The sequence below is a fragment of the Pseudophryne corroboree genome, chromosome 2, assembly GCF_028390025.1.
Source record: "Pseudophryne corroboree isolate aPseCor3 chromosome 2, aPseCor3.hap2, whole genome shotgun sequence".
In the NCBI taxonomy this organism is placed as follows: Eukaryota; Metazoa; Chordata; class Amphibia; order Anura; family Myobatrachidae; genus Pseudophryne; species Pseudophryne corroboree.
The window spans coordinates 170,501,189-170,515,386 of NC_086445.1; the positions used below are offsets into that span (position 1 = coordinate 170,501,189).

The 14,198-nt window shown below is 48.0% G+C and overlaps 1 protein-coding gene across 2 annotated transcripts in view; it reads right to left on the minus strand.

Moving 5' to 3' along the window:
- Positions 1 to 14,198, minus strand: part of FNDC3A (fibronectin type III domain containing 3A) — a 591,400-nt gene that overhangs the window by 238,952 nt on the left and 338,250 nt on the right. The gene's annotated exons all lie outside the window — the stretch shown is intronic.

Here is a 14,198-nt window from a genome sequence, read left to right on the forward strand (position 1 = left end):
TATTTCACCTGTATTAGATACATATTACATACACATCTGACCATTCACGACTCTGCTTCCCCCTATAAATCACATTCATGAAAAAGGATTACTGTATATTACTATGAATAAAGGTGGCAGATGATTAGTTTGTGGTACGGTTACATAGGACCCATGCTTTGTTCCAGGCATGAAATCCATGAATATTAGATGAAAATTAAATAACAGTTGAGTCATGAGTTGTTACCCATTACTGAGGAGGATTGCATAATGTAACCAGTTCTCTTTATTGCACTCCCTTAAATCTCACTCCAGTAACTCAGTCACAAAATAAACATTTTTAGTCATCTTTCATATGTAATACTTTCAAAAACAAATAATTATTCTTCCCCAAGTTGTAGCCTACAAGTGCAGCCCTCACTAGGGTGGAGTGACGTCACAGCAATCCCCCAGGGGTGGCCTCCAGGTACATAGGCAGGCAATGAGAATGCTGTAAGATCACAATAGCAATATTATTATCTCCGGGGTAAATACACAGATATCAGGGTTCACGTGTTTCCTCCTGTTCGGTTTTCCTGTTTGATAATCAAATGTTTCTTCTAAGCTATGTATATTTACATTGTGCACATGTGAAACTAAATGTAAACAGATGTAAAAACCATTTGTTTAATTGACAAAACCGATTAAACATATTTTACTACATAATCACTTTTACAAGTGCATCACTAACATGTATTTGCTCATATTCACCCACAACCATTTCATGAATAACATCTACAACTACTGTTACACATACAGTAGTTTTTCAGGTACATCACTGGCAGACTATGCAAAAGTTCTGGGAGGCTTAAAATCATACTTGCCTACCTGACCCTCTCCATGAGGGAGAAAATGCTCTGCTCCTGGATATTCCTGGTAATGTACGATTGCCATCACCTGTGGTGAGCTAGTTAATTGATAAGAAAATAAGATTTTAAACCTACCGGTAAATCTATTTCTCCTAGTCCGTAGAGGATGCTGGGACTCCGTAAGGACCATAGGGTATAGACGGGCTCCGCAGGAGATAGGGCACCTAAAAAGAACTTTGACTATGGGTGTGCACTTGCTCCTCCCTCTATGCCCCTCCTCCAGACCTCAGTTAGAGAACTGTGCCCAGAGGAAATGGACAATACAAGGCAGGATTTAGCAATCCAAGGGCAAGATTCATACCAGCCCACACCAATCATACCATGTAACCTGGAACATACATAACCAGTTAACAGTATGAACAAACTACAGTAACGGTCCAAGACCGATGTCAACTGTAACATAATCCTTATGTAAGCAACAACTATATACAAGTCTTGCAGAGTTTCCGCACTGGGACGGGCGCCCAGCATCCTCTACGGACTAGGAGAAATAGATTTACCGGTAGGTTTAAAATCTTATTTTCTCTTACGTCCTAGAGGATGCTGGGGACTCCGTAAGGACCATGGGGTTTATACCAAAGCATCCAATCGGGCGGGAGAGTGCCTATGACTCTGCAGCACCGACTGAGCAAACGCTAGGTCCTCATCAGCCAGGGTATAAAACTTGTAGAATTTAGCAAAAGTGTTTGACCCCGACTAAGTCGCCGCTCGGCAAAGTTGTAAAGCCGAGACGCCTCGGGCAGCCGCCCAAGAAGAGCCCACCTTCCTAGTGGAATGGGCCTTAACCGAATTTGGTACCGGCAATCCAGCCGTAGAGTGAGCCTGCAGAATCGTATTACAGATTCAGCGAGCAATAGTCTGCTTCGAAGCAGGAGCGCCAATCTTATTGGCCGCATACAGGATAAACAAAGCCTCTGTTTTCCTAATTCTAGCCGTCCTGGCTACATACATTTTTAAGGCCCTGACTACGTCCAGGGATCTGGAATCCTCCAGGTCACTTGTAGCCACAGGCACCACAATAGGTTGATTCATATGGAACGAAGAAACCACTTTAGGCAAAAATTGCGGACGTGTCCTCAATTCAGCTCGATCCACATGAAAAATCAAGTAGGGGCTCTTGGGTGACAAAGCCGCCAATTCTGACACTCACCTTGCTGATGCTAAGGCCAACAACATCACCACCTTCCAGGTTAGAAATTTCAACTCAACCTTGTTAAGCGGTTCTACCAGTGTGATTTTAGGAATTGCAACACTACGTTCAGGTCCCATGGTGCCACTGGAGGCACAAAAGGGGGCTGGATGTGCAGCACTCCCTTTACAAATGTCTGGACTTCTGGAAGAGAAGCCAATTCCTTTTGAAAGAAAATCGAGAGGGCCGAAATCTGTACCTTAACAGAGCCTAATTTCAGGCCATTATCCACTCCTGTCTGTAGGAAGTGGAGAAGACGACCCAGATGAAAATCTTCTGTAGGTGCATTCTTGGTCTCACACCAAGACACATACTTTCGCCAGATACGGTGATAATGTTTTATCGTCACCTCCTTCCTAGCCTTTATTAACGTAGGGATGACCTCTTCCGGAATCCCCTTTTTCGCTAGGATTCGGCGTTCAACCGCCATGCCGTCAAACGTAACAGCGGTAAGTCTTGAAATACACAGGGCCCCTGCTGCAACAGGTCTTCCCTCAGAGGAAGAGGCCAGGGATCTCCTGTGAGTATCTCTTGTAGATCCGAGTACCAGGCCCTTCGAGGCCAGTCTGAGACAACGAGTATCGTTCGTACTCTTCTTCGTCTTATGATCCTCAACACTTTTGTGATGAGAGGAAGAGGAGGAAACACGTAGACCGATTTGAACACCCACGGTGTTACCAGAGCGTCCACTGCTATTGCCTGAGGGTCCCGAGACCTGGCGCAGTACCTCTGAAGTTTTTTGTTGAGGCGTGACGCCATCATGTCTATTTGAGGAGTTCCCCAAAGACGTGTTACGTCTGCAAAGACTTCTTGATGAAGTCCCCACTCTCCTGGATGGAGATCGTGTCTGCTGAGGAAGTCTGCTTCCCAGTTGTCCACTCCCGGAATGAAGACAGCTGACAGAGCGCTTACATGATTTTCCGCCCAGCGAAGGATCCTTGTGGCTTCCGCCATCGCGACTCTGCTTTTTGTCCCGCCTTGGCAGTTCACATGAGCCACTGCTGTGACATTGTCTGATTGAATCAGAACCGGTAGGTTTCGAAGAAAACTCTCCGCTTGTCGAAGGCCGTTGTAAATGGCCCTGAGTTCCAACACATTGATGTGTAGACAGGACTCCTGGTCTAACCAAAGACCCTGAAAATGTTTTCCCTGTGTGACCGCTCCCCATCCTCGGAGGCTCGCGTCCGTGGTGACCAGGATCCAATCCTGAATTCCGAACCTGAGACCCTCCAGGAGGTGAGCACTTTGCAACCACCACAGGAGGGACACTCTGGTCCCAGGGGACAGAGTTATTTTCCGATGTAAGTGCAGATGGGACCCGGACCACTTGTCCAGAAGGTCCCATTGAAAAGTCCTTGCATGGAACCTGCCGAAGGGAATGGCCTCGTAGGCCGCCACCATTTTCCCCAGAACTCGAGTGCATTGGTGAACTGACACCTTTTTCGGTTTTAGCAGGTCTCTGACCATGTTCTGTATGTCTTGGGCTTTCTCTATTGGGAGGAAGACCTTCATTTGTTCCGTATCCAGTATTATACCTAGGAACGGTAGTCGAGTTGTCGGAATCAACTGTGACTTCGGTAGATTTAGAATCCAACCGTGTTGCTGGAGCACTCTCAACGAGAGCGCCACACTGTTCAGCAATTTCTCCCTTGATCTCGCTTTTATCAGGAGATCGTCCAAGTATGGGATAATTGTGACTCCATGCTTGCGCAGGACCACCATCATTTCCGCCATTATCTTGGTGAAAATCCTCGGGGCCGTGGAGAGTCCAAACGTCAACGTCTGAAATTGGTAATGACAATCCTGTACAGCGAATCTCAGGTATTCCTGATGGGGGGCATATATGGGGACATGAAGGTACGCATCCTTTATGTCCAGAGACACCATAAACTCCCCCTTCTCCATGTTGGCTATTATCGCTCTGAGAGATTCCATTTTGAATTTGAATCTTCTTATGTACAGGTTTAGGGATTTCAGATTCAAAATAGGTCTGACCGAACCGTCCGGTTTCGGGACCACAAATAGGGTTGAATAGTAACCTCTTCCCTGCTGGTGCAGGGGAACCTTGATTATCACTTGCTGTATACACAGCGTTTGAATTGCAGCTAACACTACATCCCTTTCCGATGTGGAAGCTGGTAGGGCCGATTTGAAAAATCGGCGCGGGGGGCACCTCCTCGAATTCCAATTTGTAACCCTGGGAAACTATTTCCAACACCCAGGGATTCAGGTCCGAACTGACCCAGGCCTGACTGAAAAGTCGAAGACGTGCCCCCACCGGTGCGGACTCCCTCAGGGGAGCCCCAGCGTCATGCTGTGGGTTTTGGAGCAGCCGGGGAGGACTTTGGTTCCTGGGCACCTGCCGAAGCAGGTGCTCTCTTGCCTCTGCCCTTACCTCTGGCGAGTAAAGAGGATCCCCGACCTCTTTTGGACTTGTGCGACCGAAAGGACTGCATCTGATAGGGTGTTACTTTCTTTTGCTGTTGGGGAATATATGGAAAAAAATTGATTTACCTGCTGTGGCTGTGGAAACCAGGTCCGTCAGCCCATCCCCAAACAATACATCACCCTTATAGGGTAGTACTTCCATATGTTTCTTGGAATCCGCATCACCCGTCCATTGGCGAGTCCATAAGGATCTTCTCGCTGAGACAGACATGGCATTGGCCCTAGAATCTAGCAATCCAATGTCCCTTTGAGCATCCCTCATAAATAAGACTACTTCTTTAATATGGGCTAGAGTTAGGAATATAGTATCCTTATCCATATTATCAAATTGACCTGTCAGCTCATCTGTACAAGCTGCAATTGCGCTACACACCCATGCCGACGCAATTGTCGGTCTTAGCACAGCACCCGTATGAGAATAAATACACTTTAAGGTAGTTTCTTGCCTGCGATCTGCAGGGTCCTTAAGGGCTGCTGTGTCAGGCGACGGTAGCGCCACTTTCTTGGACAAGCGCGTCAGGGCTTTGTCCACAGTGGGGGGTGATTCCCAAATCTCCCTGTCCTGCTTAGGGAAAGGGTATGCCATAAAAATTATTTTGGGGATCTGCGGTCTCTTATCCGGAGTCTCCCAAGCTTTTCCAAAGAATTCATTTAATTCATGAGATGTGGGAAAGTAAATAATCTGTTTCTTTTCCTTAAACATGTGTACCCTTGTGTCGGGGACAGAGGGTTCATCCACAATATGCAACACATCCCTTATTGCCACAATCATACACTGAATGGTTTTAGTCACCCTAGGGTGCAATTTTACTTCGTCATAGTCGACACTAGAATCAGAATCTGTGTCGGTAGTAGTGTCTTGTGTTAAGGGACGCTTTTGAGACCCCAACGGGCCCTGTGAGTCGGTCCAATCTGAGGATTGACCCCCTGATGTCCCCCCTAAATCAGCCTTATCAAGCCTTTTATGTAAAGATGCCACACTTGCATTCAACACATGCCACATGTCCATCCAATCTGGAGTCGGCACAACCGACGGGGACACACCACTCATTTGCTCCACCTCCTCCTTGGAGAAGCCTTCCGCCTCAGACATGTCGACAGACACGTACCGACACCCCACACACACAGGGATTAACCTATAAGGGGACAAAACCCCAACCAGTCCTAAGGAGAGACAGAGAAAGAGTATGCCAGCACACAGCAGCGCTTAAAAACACTGGAAAAAATATGTCCAGATAGCGCTTTTTTATATATATAATATGCCAATTCCCACTCACTGCGTCGCTAATGTGCCCCCCTCCTCTCTCTTCCAGCCTGTGAGTTCAGCAGGGGAGAGACCAGGGAGCCAGCGTTTTTCATACAGCTTCTGTGGAGAAAATGGCGCTGGTTAGTGCTGAGGATCAAGCCCCGCCCACCCGACGGCGGGCTTCGGTCCCAGTTATTTTTACATAAAATGGCGGGGGATCATAGATTTACTGCCTCCGCAGTCTAATCCAACTGTATTTGTGCCAAAATGTGAGGTTTATTGCCCCCCCCCTGCGCCCTGCACCCTTCAGTGCTGCTCTGTGTGTGTGTGACTGGGAGCAATGAAGATCTGATTTCTTCTGCCGCCTAAGATGTCTTCTGCCTTCTCTATCCAGCTTCTATCTTCGGCATCTGTGAGGAGGACGGCGGCGCGGCTCCGGGACGAACCCCAGGTGAGACCTGTGTTCCGACTCCCTCTGGAGCTAATAGTGTCCAGTAGCCTTAGAAGCAGTGCCCAACTTGACAAGCCAGCTCTGCTTCTCTCTCCTCGGTCCCACGATGCAGGGAGCCTGTTGCCAACAGGACTCCCTGAAAATAAAAAACCTAACAAAATTATTTTTCCACAGAAAACTCTGGAGAGCTCTCTGCAGTGCACCCATTCTCCTCTTGGCACAAGATCTAACCGAGGTCTGGAGGAGGGGCATAGAGGGAGGAGCCAGTGCACACCCATAGTCAAAGTTCTTTTTAGGTGCCCTATCTCCTGCGGAGCCCGTCTATACCCCATGGTCTTTACGGAGTCCCCAGCATCCTCTATTATTATTATTATTATTATTATTATTATTACATTTTATTTATAAGGCGCCACATGTGTTTCGCAGCGCCGTACATCCTCTAGGACGTAAGAGAAAGGTGTTTCACCACAGGTGATGGCAATCATACATTACCAGGAAAGTCCAGGAACAGAGCATTTTCTCCCTCATGGAGAGGGTCAGGTAGGCAAGTATGCTTAAAATGAACATAAAGTTACATACCCTCCAACATGACCCATTCCGTTAAAATACTCTGTTCCTGGACTTCCTTGCCAGTGGCAGTTACAGAGGTGGGGCTGCAGCACAGTCCAAAATTCAAATAGGGGAGTCACACCAACTGCCAGTGAGTCCCAGCCAGCGACGACGTTTGTCAGTGTTTGAGGCAGCAGTTGGTGTGGCTCCCCTATTTGAATTTTGGATTGTGCTGCAGCCCCACCTCTGTAACTGCCACTGGCAAGTAAGTCCAGGAACAGAGCATTTTGTACCCAATGGAATGGGTCATGTTGGAGGGTATGAAGTTCTACAGAATAAGGGGGCAGATGTATTAACCTGCAGAAGGCATAAGGAAGTGATAAACCAGTGATATGTGCAAGGTGATAAAGGCACCAGCCAGAGCCGGCCCTAACCAATATGATGCCCTAGGCAAGATTTTGGCTGGTGCCCCCTAGCACCGCCGCTAGTTCTGCAGGAGATGCCTCGCATGAGTCAGCTGGCAGCTCTGCTAATGTCGGGCACCTTTTGTTTATGAAAATGCATATTATTTGCATTACTATATGGCTAGGATGCACAAGCAGCTTCTGCTGATTAAAATGATATGCAGCATGCCTGTGCGACTGCAGCTGTATCTGCATACAAAATGCAATATTACAGTGATTTCCAGGAAAACACGCAACGTAGCATTTCGTATGCAGATACAGCTGCAGTCACACACAGAATATAGGCATGCCGCATATCATTTTAATCAGCAGGAGCTGCTGGTGCCCCTAAGCATACCAAATGCCCTAGGCATTTGCCTAGTTTGCCTATGTCTAAGGCCGGCTCTGGCACCAGCCAATCAGTTCCAATATGGAAATTAACAGTTAGGATCTGATTGGCTGGTGCCTTTATCACCTTGCACATATCCCTGGTTTATCACTTCCTTATGCCTTCTCCAGGTTAATACATCTGCCCCAAACACTCATGTGAGCCATACTTGCCTACCTGACCCTCTCCATGAGGGAGAAAATGGTCTGCTCCTGGACTTTCCTGGTAATGTATGATTGCCATCACCTGTGGTGAGCTAGTTAATTGATAAGAAAGGTGTTTCACCACAGGTGATGGCAATCATACATTACCAGGAAAGTCCAGGAACAGAGCATTTTCTCCCTCATGGAGAGGGTCAGGTAGGCAAGTATGATGTGAGCGGTTCATGATTTCCCACTATCACATGGTGTCTAACATGTTTTCTGGGCCCCAAGGCAGATGTAACATGTAGTAAACATAACCATCAGAATCTATTATATAATGAGCTACAATGTCTTTCCCTGACATACTCTGTAGACCTGAATGGCACTTCAGGTACCCCTGCTGGCAGCTCCTTTCAACTGCTACTAATGAGAAAAAAAGTTGGAACGATTATAGAAGTTGCAATGCACCCAGGGCCGGTGCAAGGTTTCTTGGCACCCTAGGCAAAACTTCAGCTTACTGCTCCCAACAACCACCACCACCGATACCCACTTACCAGCCCTTCAGATGAAATTATGATTTATAAGGGCCTAATTAAGACCTGATTGCAGCAGCAAAATATTTCTCTAATTGGCAAAACCATGTGCACTGCAGGTGGGGCAGATGTAACGTGCAGAGAAAGTTATATTTGAGTTGATTATTTTGTTCCTGTGCAGGGTAAATACTGGCTGCTTTATTTTTACACTGCAATTTAGATTTCCATACCTCCCAACAGTCCCAATTTTCGTGGGATAGTCCCTTTTTTTGGGATTATCCCGCTGTCCCACCCGCGGGCCGAAGTGTCCCATGGCAGGGGAGGGGGTAGTTTGGAGGCTTCCTATCACTCGCTGCTCTGCTGTAGAGCAGCGGTGAATAGACGCTGTGCGCATGCGCACACAGCGTCTATTCAGGAGAGAGAGGAAACGGGGGCATGCCAGCAGCTCACTGAGTGCTAGCCATGCCCCCACAGTGACAGAGATTGGAGGCAGGGCTCACGATAGCGGCAATATCGTGAAGCCATGACCCCTTATTCTGGCGGGCATGGCTTTGCCGTGTAGGAATCCCTCTTCAAAGTTAGGAGGTATACATTTCAGTTTGAACACACCCTACCCAACTCTCTCTGCGCATGTTATATCAGCCCCACCTGCACTGCATATGGTTTTGCCCATTACAGAAAAATGTTGCTGCTGTGATCAGGTCTGAATTAGGCCCTGAGTTCCACAGCCACCACTTGCATGAAGTACAAGTATGTTTATTTCAGAAACATCCTTAATTTTGTGATAGGCAGACTCAATGCCCCCCCCCCCCCCCCCCCCCCCCGGCGCCCTAGGGAACTGCCTAATGGTACAGCTGGCCCTGGATGCACCAACCACTCCTTCTGTAACGCCCTACCCAGACACTCACCCAATTGCCTTGGTAGTCAATCTTTGGCTTCAACCTACTGAGAAAGACCCAAACTGGGCCGCTGTATGGACATACAGCACCAAACAGCTGTGGTCAGCAGGCGCTGCACTATGCCCTTAACCAGTAACCTGTACACTTACGCGTTGCCATGACCACCATCTGGGTGGCAACCTGGCAGAGATCAAGCATAAGGTGTGGTGTGAGAGACAGATGGAGAAGAGAAAGACATATAGAAGGCAAAACGTGAAGGGATAGTAATGGGGAAAAAGCAGTGGAAATTTTGAAGTGGGGGTATGGAAAAGTGAAGGTTGTAATTATGCACACGTCTTCGCACTCCAGAAAAGGGGGCATGGCTACTCAAAAGGGGCAGTGTCTTTCAGTGTAGTTTACCACATCATATACTCCTTATACACCCCAATAGTAGGACCATTTATACTATCTAGTACTGGTGCACCTTTCACATTATACCACACAGTATGAGCCGAAAATTCACATCATAGCACACGGTTTAAGCCGAAATTCATGTGATAGCACACGGAATGAGCACAAATCCGCATTATGCCACACAGAATGAGACAAAATTCAGGGAGAGTGACAGCAGGAACACAGGGACAGGGAGAGTGACAGCAGGAACACAGGGACAGGGAGAGTGACAGAGGGACAGGGAAAGTGACAGCAGGGACACAGGGACAGTGACAGAGGGACAGGGAAAGTGACAGCAGGGACAGGGAGCGTGACAGAAGGACAGGGAAACTGACAGCAGGGACCTAGGGACAGGGAGAGTGACAGAGAAAGGGACAGCAGGGGCATACAGTAGGGACTAGGGAGAGAGAAAGGCAGCAGGGTAAGATAACCTATTTAGCAGTGCGGTGCTGAAGATGCTGTAGTATGCAGTGCATGAGGAGGCTGTGGTCGGTGCAGGGCAGAGGAGGCTAAGGGTGGCGGCAGTGCAGCGGAGGAGGAGGAGGCAGAGGGCGGCGGCAGTGCAACGGAGGAGGAGGCTGTAGTAGGCGGCCTTTGGTGTGGCACTGGCTCCTATGGCGCTACTATTTCAAATCTGCCGTGGACCGGCAGCCAATCAGGAGCAGCCGCACCTGATTGGCTGCCGGTCCACAGTAGATTTGAAATAGTAGCGCCACGGTCAGTTCGATGCGACGGCGGGGGTCAGTGCTCATACCATACCGTTGCATACCGGCCCACTTCAAGCACTGGGAAAAAGGAAGACAATAAAAGCTGCTTCAGACATGGTGTGGCTCTTTATGTATTTATATTGTGATTATGTAGCTAAAGGGATTCCTAAACCACACCGCACAGATAACTGTTCTCACATGATGCCAGCAATTACTTTCAGCCAAGTATCGGTGTCCGGCTTTTACCTCTGCACTATAAAACTATTATATATATATATATATATATACACACATACATACATACATACATACATACATACATACAGCGACGGACTGGGGCCTCAATTCAGCCCTAGCATTTGTGAACGCACGCGTCACGGGGGGCGCGCCGCACGACGCATGCCATGAGTCATGGGGGCGTGTACTTGTGGCACGCACCCATTACCATGGCAAAGGTTGCTGGGGGGGGGGGCGGGATGCGCCGCGAGTCTAGGGGCGTGGAGTCGCGGCACGCCCCCATTTCCATGGAGAACAAGAGAGCCGGAGGCTGCGCTACGCACGGCCATCCCGGCTCTCTGAGCGACAGATTCGGTCCACCTGCCCTTCTGGCATGTGTCAGATGGCCAGTCCGGCCATGTATGTGTGTGTGTATATATATATATATATACGCTGCTCAAAAAAATAAAGGGAACACTAAAATAACACATCCTAGATCTGAATGAATGAAATATTCTTATTAAATACTTTGTTCTTTACATAGTTGAATGTTCCGACAACAAAATCACACAAAAATGATCAATGGAAATCAAAATAAGAATTTACTTACCGATAATTCTATTTCTCGGAGTCCGTAGTGGATGCTGGGGTTCCTGAAAGGACCATGGGGAATAGCGGCTCCGCAGGAGACAGGGCACAAAAAAGTAAAGCTTTTACCAGATCAGGTGGTGTGCACTGGCTCCTCCCCCTATGACCCTCCTCCAGACTCCAGTTAGGTACTGTGCCCGGACGAGCGTACACAATAAGGGAGGCAATTTGAATCCCGGGTAAGACTCATACCAGCCACACCAATCACACCGTACAACTTGTGATCTAAACCCAGTTAACAGTATGATAACAGAAAGAGCCTCTTAAAGATGGCTCCTTAACAATATAACCCGAATTTGTTAACAATAACTATGTACAGTATTGCAGATAATCCGCACTTGGGATGGGCGCCCAGCATCCACTACGGACTCCGAGAAATAGAATTATCGGTAAGTAAATTCTTATTTTCTCTATCGTCCTAAGTGGATGCTGGGGTTCCTGAAAGGACCATGGGGATTATACCAAAGCTCCCAAACGGGCGGGAGAGTGCGGATGACTCTGCAGCACCGAATGAGAGAATTCCAAGTCCTCTTTTGCCAGGGTATCAAATTTGTAGAATTTTACAAACGTGTTTTCCCCCGACCACGTAGCTGCTCGACAGAATTGTAATGCCGAGACCCCTCGGGCAGCCGCCCAAGATGAGCCCACCTTCCTTGTGGAATGGGCCTTAACAGATTTAGGCTGTGGCAGGCCTGCCACAGAATGAGCAAGTTGAATTGTGTTACAAATCCAACGAGCAATCGTCTGCTTAGAAGCAGGGGCACCCAACTTGTTGGGTGCATATAGTATCAACAGCGAGTCAGATTTTCTGACTTCAGCCGTCCTTGAAATGTATATTTTTAAGGCTCTGACAACGTCCAACAACTTGGAGTCCTCCAAGTCGCCAGTGGCCGCAGGCACCACAATAGGTTGGTTCAGGTGAAACGCTGATACCACCTTAGGGAGAAAATGCGGACGAGTCCTCAGTTCTGCCCTATCCGAATGGAAGATTAGATAAGGGCTTTTATAAGATAAAGCCGCCAATTCAGATACTCTCCTGGCGGAAGCCAGGGCCAGTAACATAGTCACTTTCCATGTGAGATATTTAAAATCCACCTTTTTCAATGGTTCAAACCAATGGGATTTGAGGAAATCTAAAACTACATTTAGATCCCACGGTGCCACCGGAGGCACCACAGGAGGCTGTATATGCAGTACTCCTTTAACAAAAGTCTGTACCTCAGGAACTGAGGCCAATTCTTTTTGGAAGAATATTGACAGGGCCGAAATTTGAACCTTAATAGATCTCAATTTGAGACCCATAGACAATCCTGATTGTAGGAAATGTAGGAAACGACCCAGTTGAAATTCCTCCGTCGGAACACTCCGATCCTCGCACCACGCGACATATTTTCGCCAAATGCGGTGATAATGTTTCGCGGTGACTTCCTTCCTTGCCTTAATCAAGGTAGGAATGACTTCTTCTGGAATGCCTTTCCCTTTTAGGATCTGGCGTTCAACCGCCATGCCGTCAAACGCAGCCGCGGTAAGTCTTGAAAGAGACAGGGACCCTGTTGTAGCAGGTCCCTTCTCAGAAGTAGAGGGCACGGGTCGTCCGTGACCAACTCTTGAAGTTCCGGGTACCAAGTCCTTCTTGGCCAATCCGGAGCCACTAGTATTGTTCTTACTCCTCCTCACCGTATAATCTTCAATACCTTTGGTATGAGAGGCAGAGGAGGAAACACATATACTGATTTGTACACCCAAGGTGTTACCAGTGCGTCCACAGCTATTGCCTGTGGATCTCTTGACCTGGCGCAATACTTGTCCAGTTTCTTGTTGAGGCGAGACGCCATCATGTCTACCATTGGTCTTTCCCAACAGTTTATTAGCATGTGGAAGACTTCTGGATGAAGACCCCCCTCTCCCGGGTGAATATCGTGTCTGCTGAGGAAGTCTGCTTCCCAGTTGTCCACGCCCGGGAAGAACACTGCTGACAGTGCTATTACGTGATTCTCCGCCCAGCGAAGAATCTTGGCAGCTTCTGCCATTGCACTCCTGCTTCTTGTGCCGCCCTGTCTGTTTACATGGGCGACCGCCGTGATGTTGTCCGACTGAATCAACACCGGTTTTCCTTGCAGGAGTGGTTCCGCCTGGCTTAGAGCATTTTAGATTGCTCTTAGTACCAGAATGTTTATGTGAAGAGACTTTTCCAGGTTCGTCCATACCCCCTGGAAGTTTCTTCCTTGTGTGACTGCTCCCCAACCTCTCAGGCTGGCGTCCGTGGTCACCAGGATCAAATCCTGTATGCCGAATCTGCGGCCCTCCAATAGATGAGCCTTTTGCAACCACCACAGAAGATATACCCTTGTCCTTGGCGACAGGGTTATTCGCAGGTGCATCTGAGGATGCGACCCTGACCATTTGTCCAACAGATCCCTTTGGAAAATTCTTGCATGGAATCTGCCGAATGGAATTGCTTCGTAAAAAGCCACCATTTTTCCCAGGACTCTTGTGCATTGATGTACAGACACCTTTCCTGGTTTTAGGAGGTTCCTGACAGGTCGGATAACTCCTTGGCTTTTTCCTCGGGAAGAAAAACCTTTTTCTGAACCGTGTCCAGAATCATCCCTAGGAACAGCAGACGTATCGTCGGAAAACAGCTGCGATTCTTGGAATATTTAGAATCCAGTCGTGCCGTCGAAGAACTACTTTAGATAGTGCTCTTCCGACCTCCAACTGTTCTCTGGAACTTGCCCTTTTTAGGTCGTGCAAGTAAGGGATAATTTAGATGCCTTTTTTCTTTTCGGCCATTACCTTGGTAAAAAGGCCCGGGGTGCCGTGGATAATTCAAACGGCATCGTCTGAAACTGATATTGACAGTTCTGTACCACGAACCAGAGGTACCCTTGATGAGAAGGACAAAATTTGGACATGGAGGTAATCCTTGATGTCCAGGGACACCATATAGTCCCCTTTTTTCCGGTTCGCTATCACTGCTCTGAGTGACTTTATCTCGATTTGAACCTTTTATGTAAGT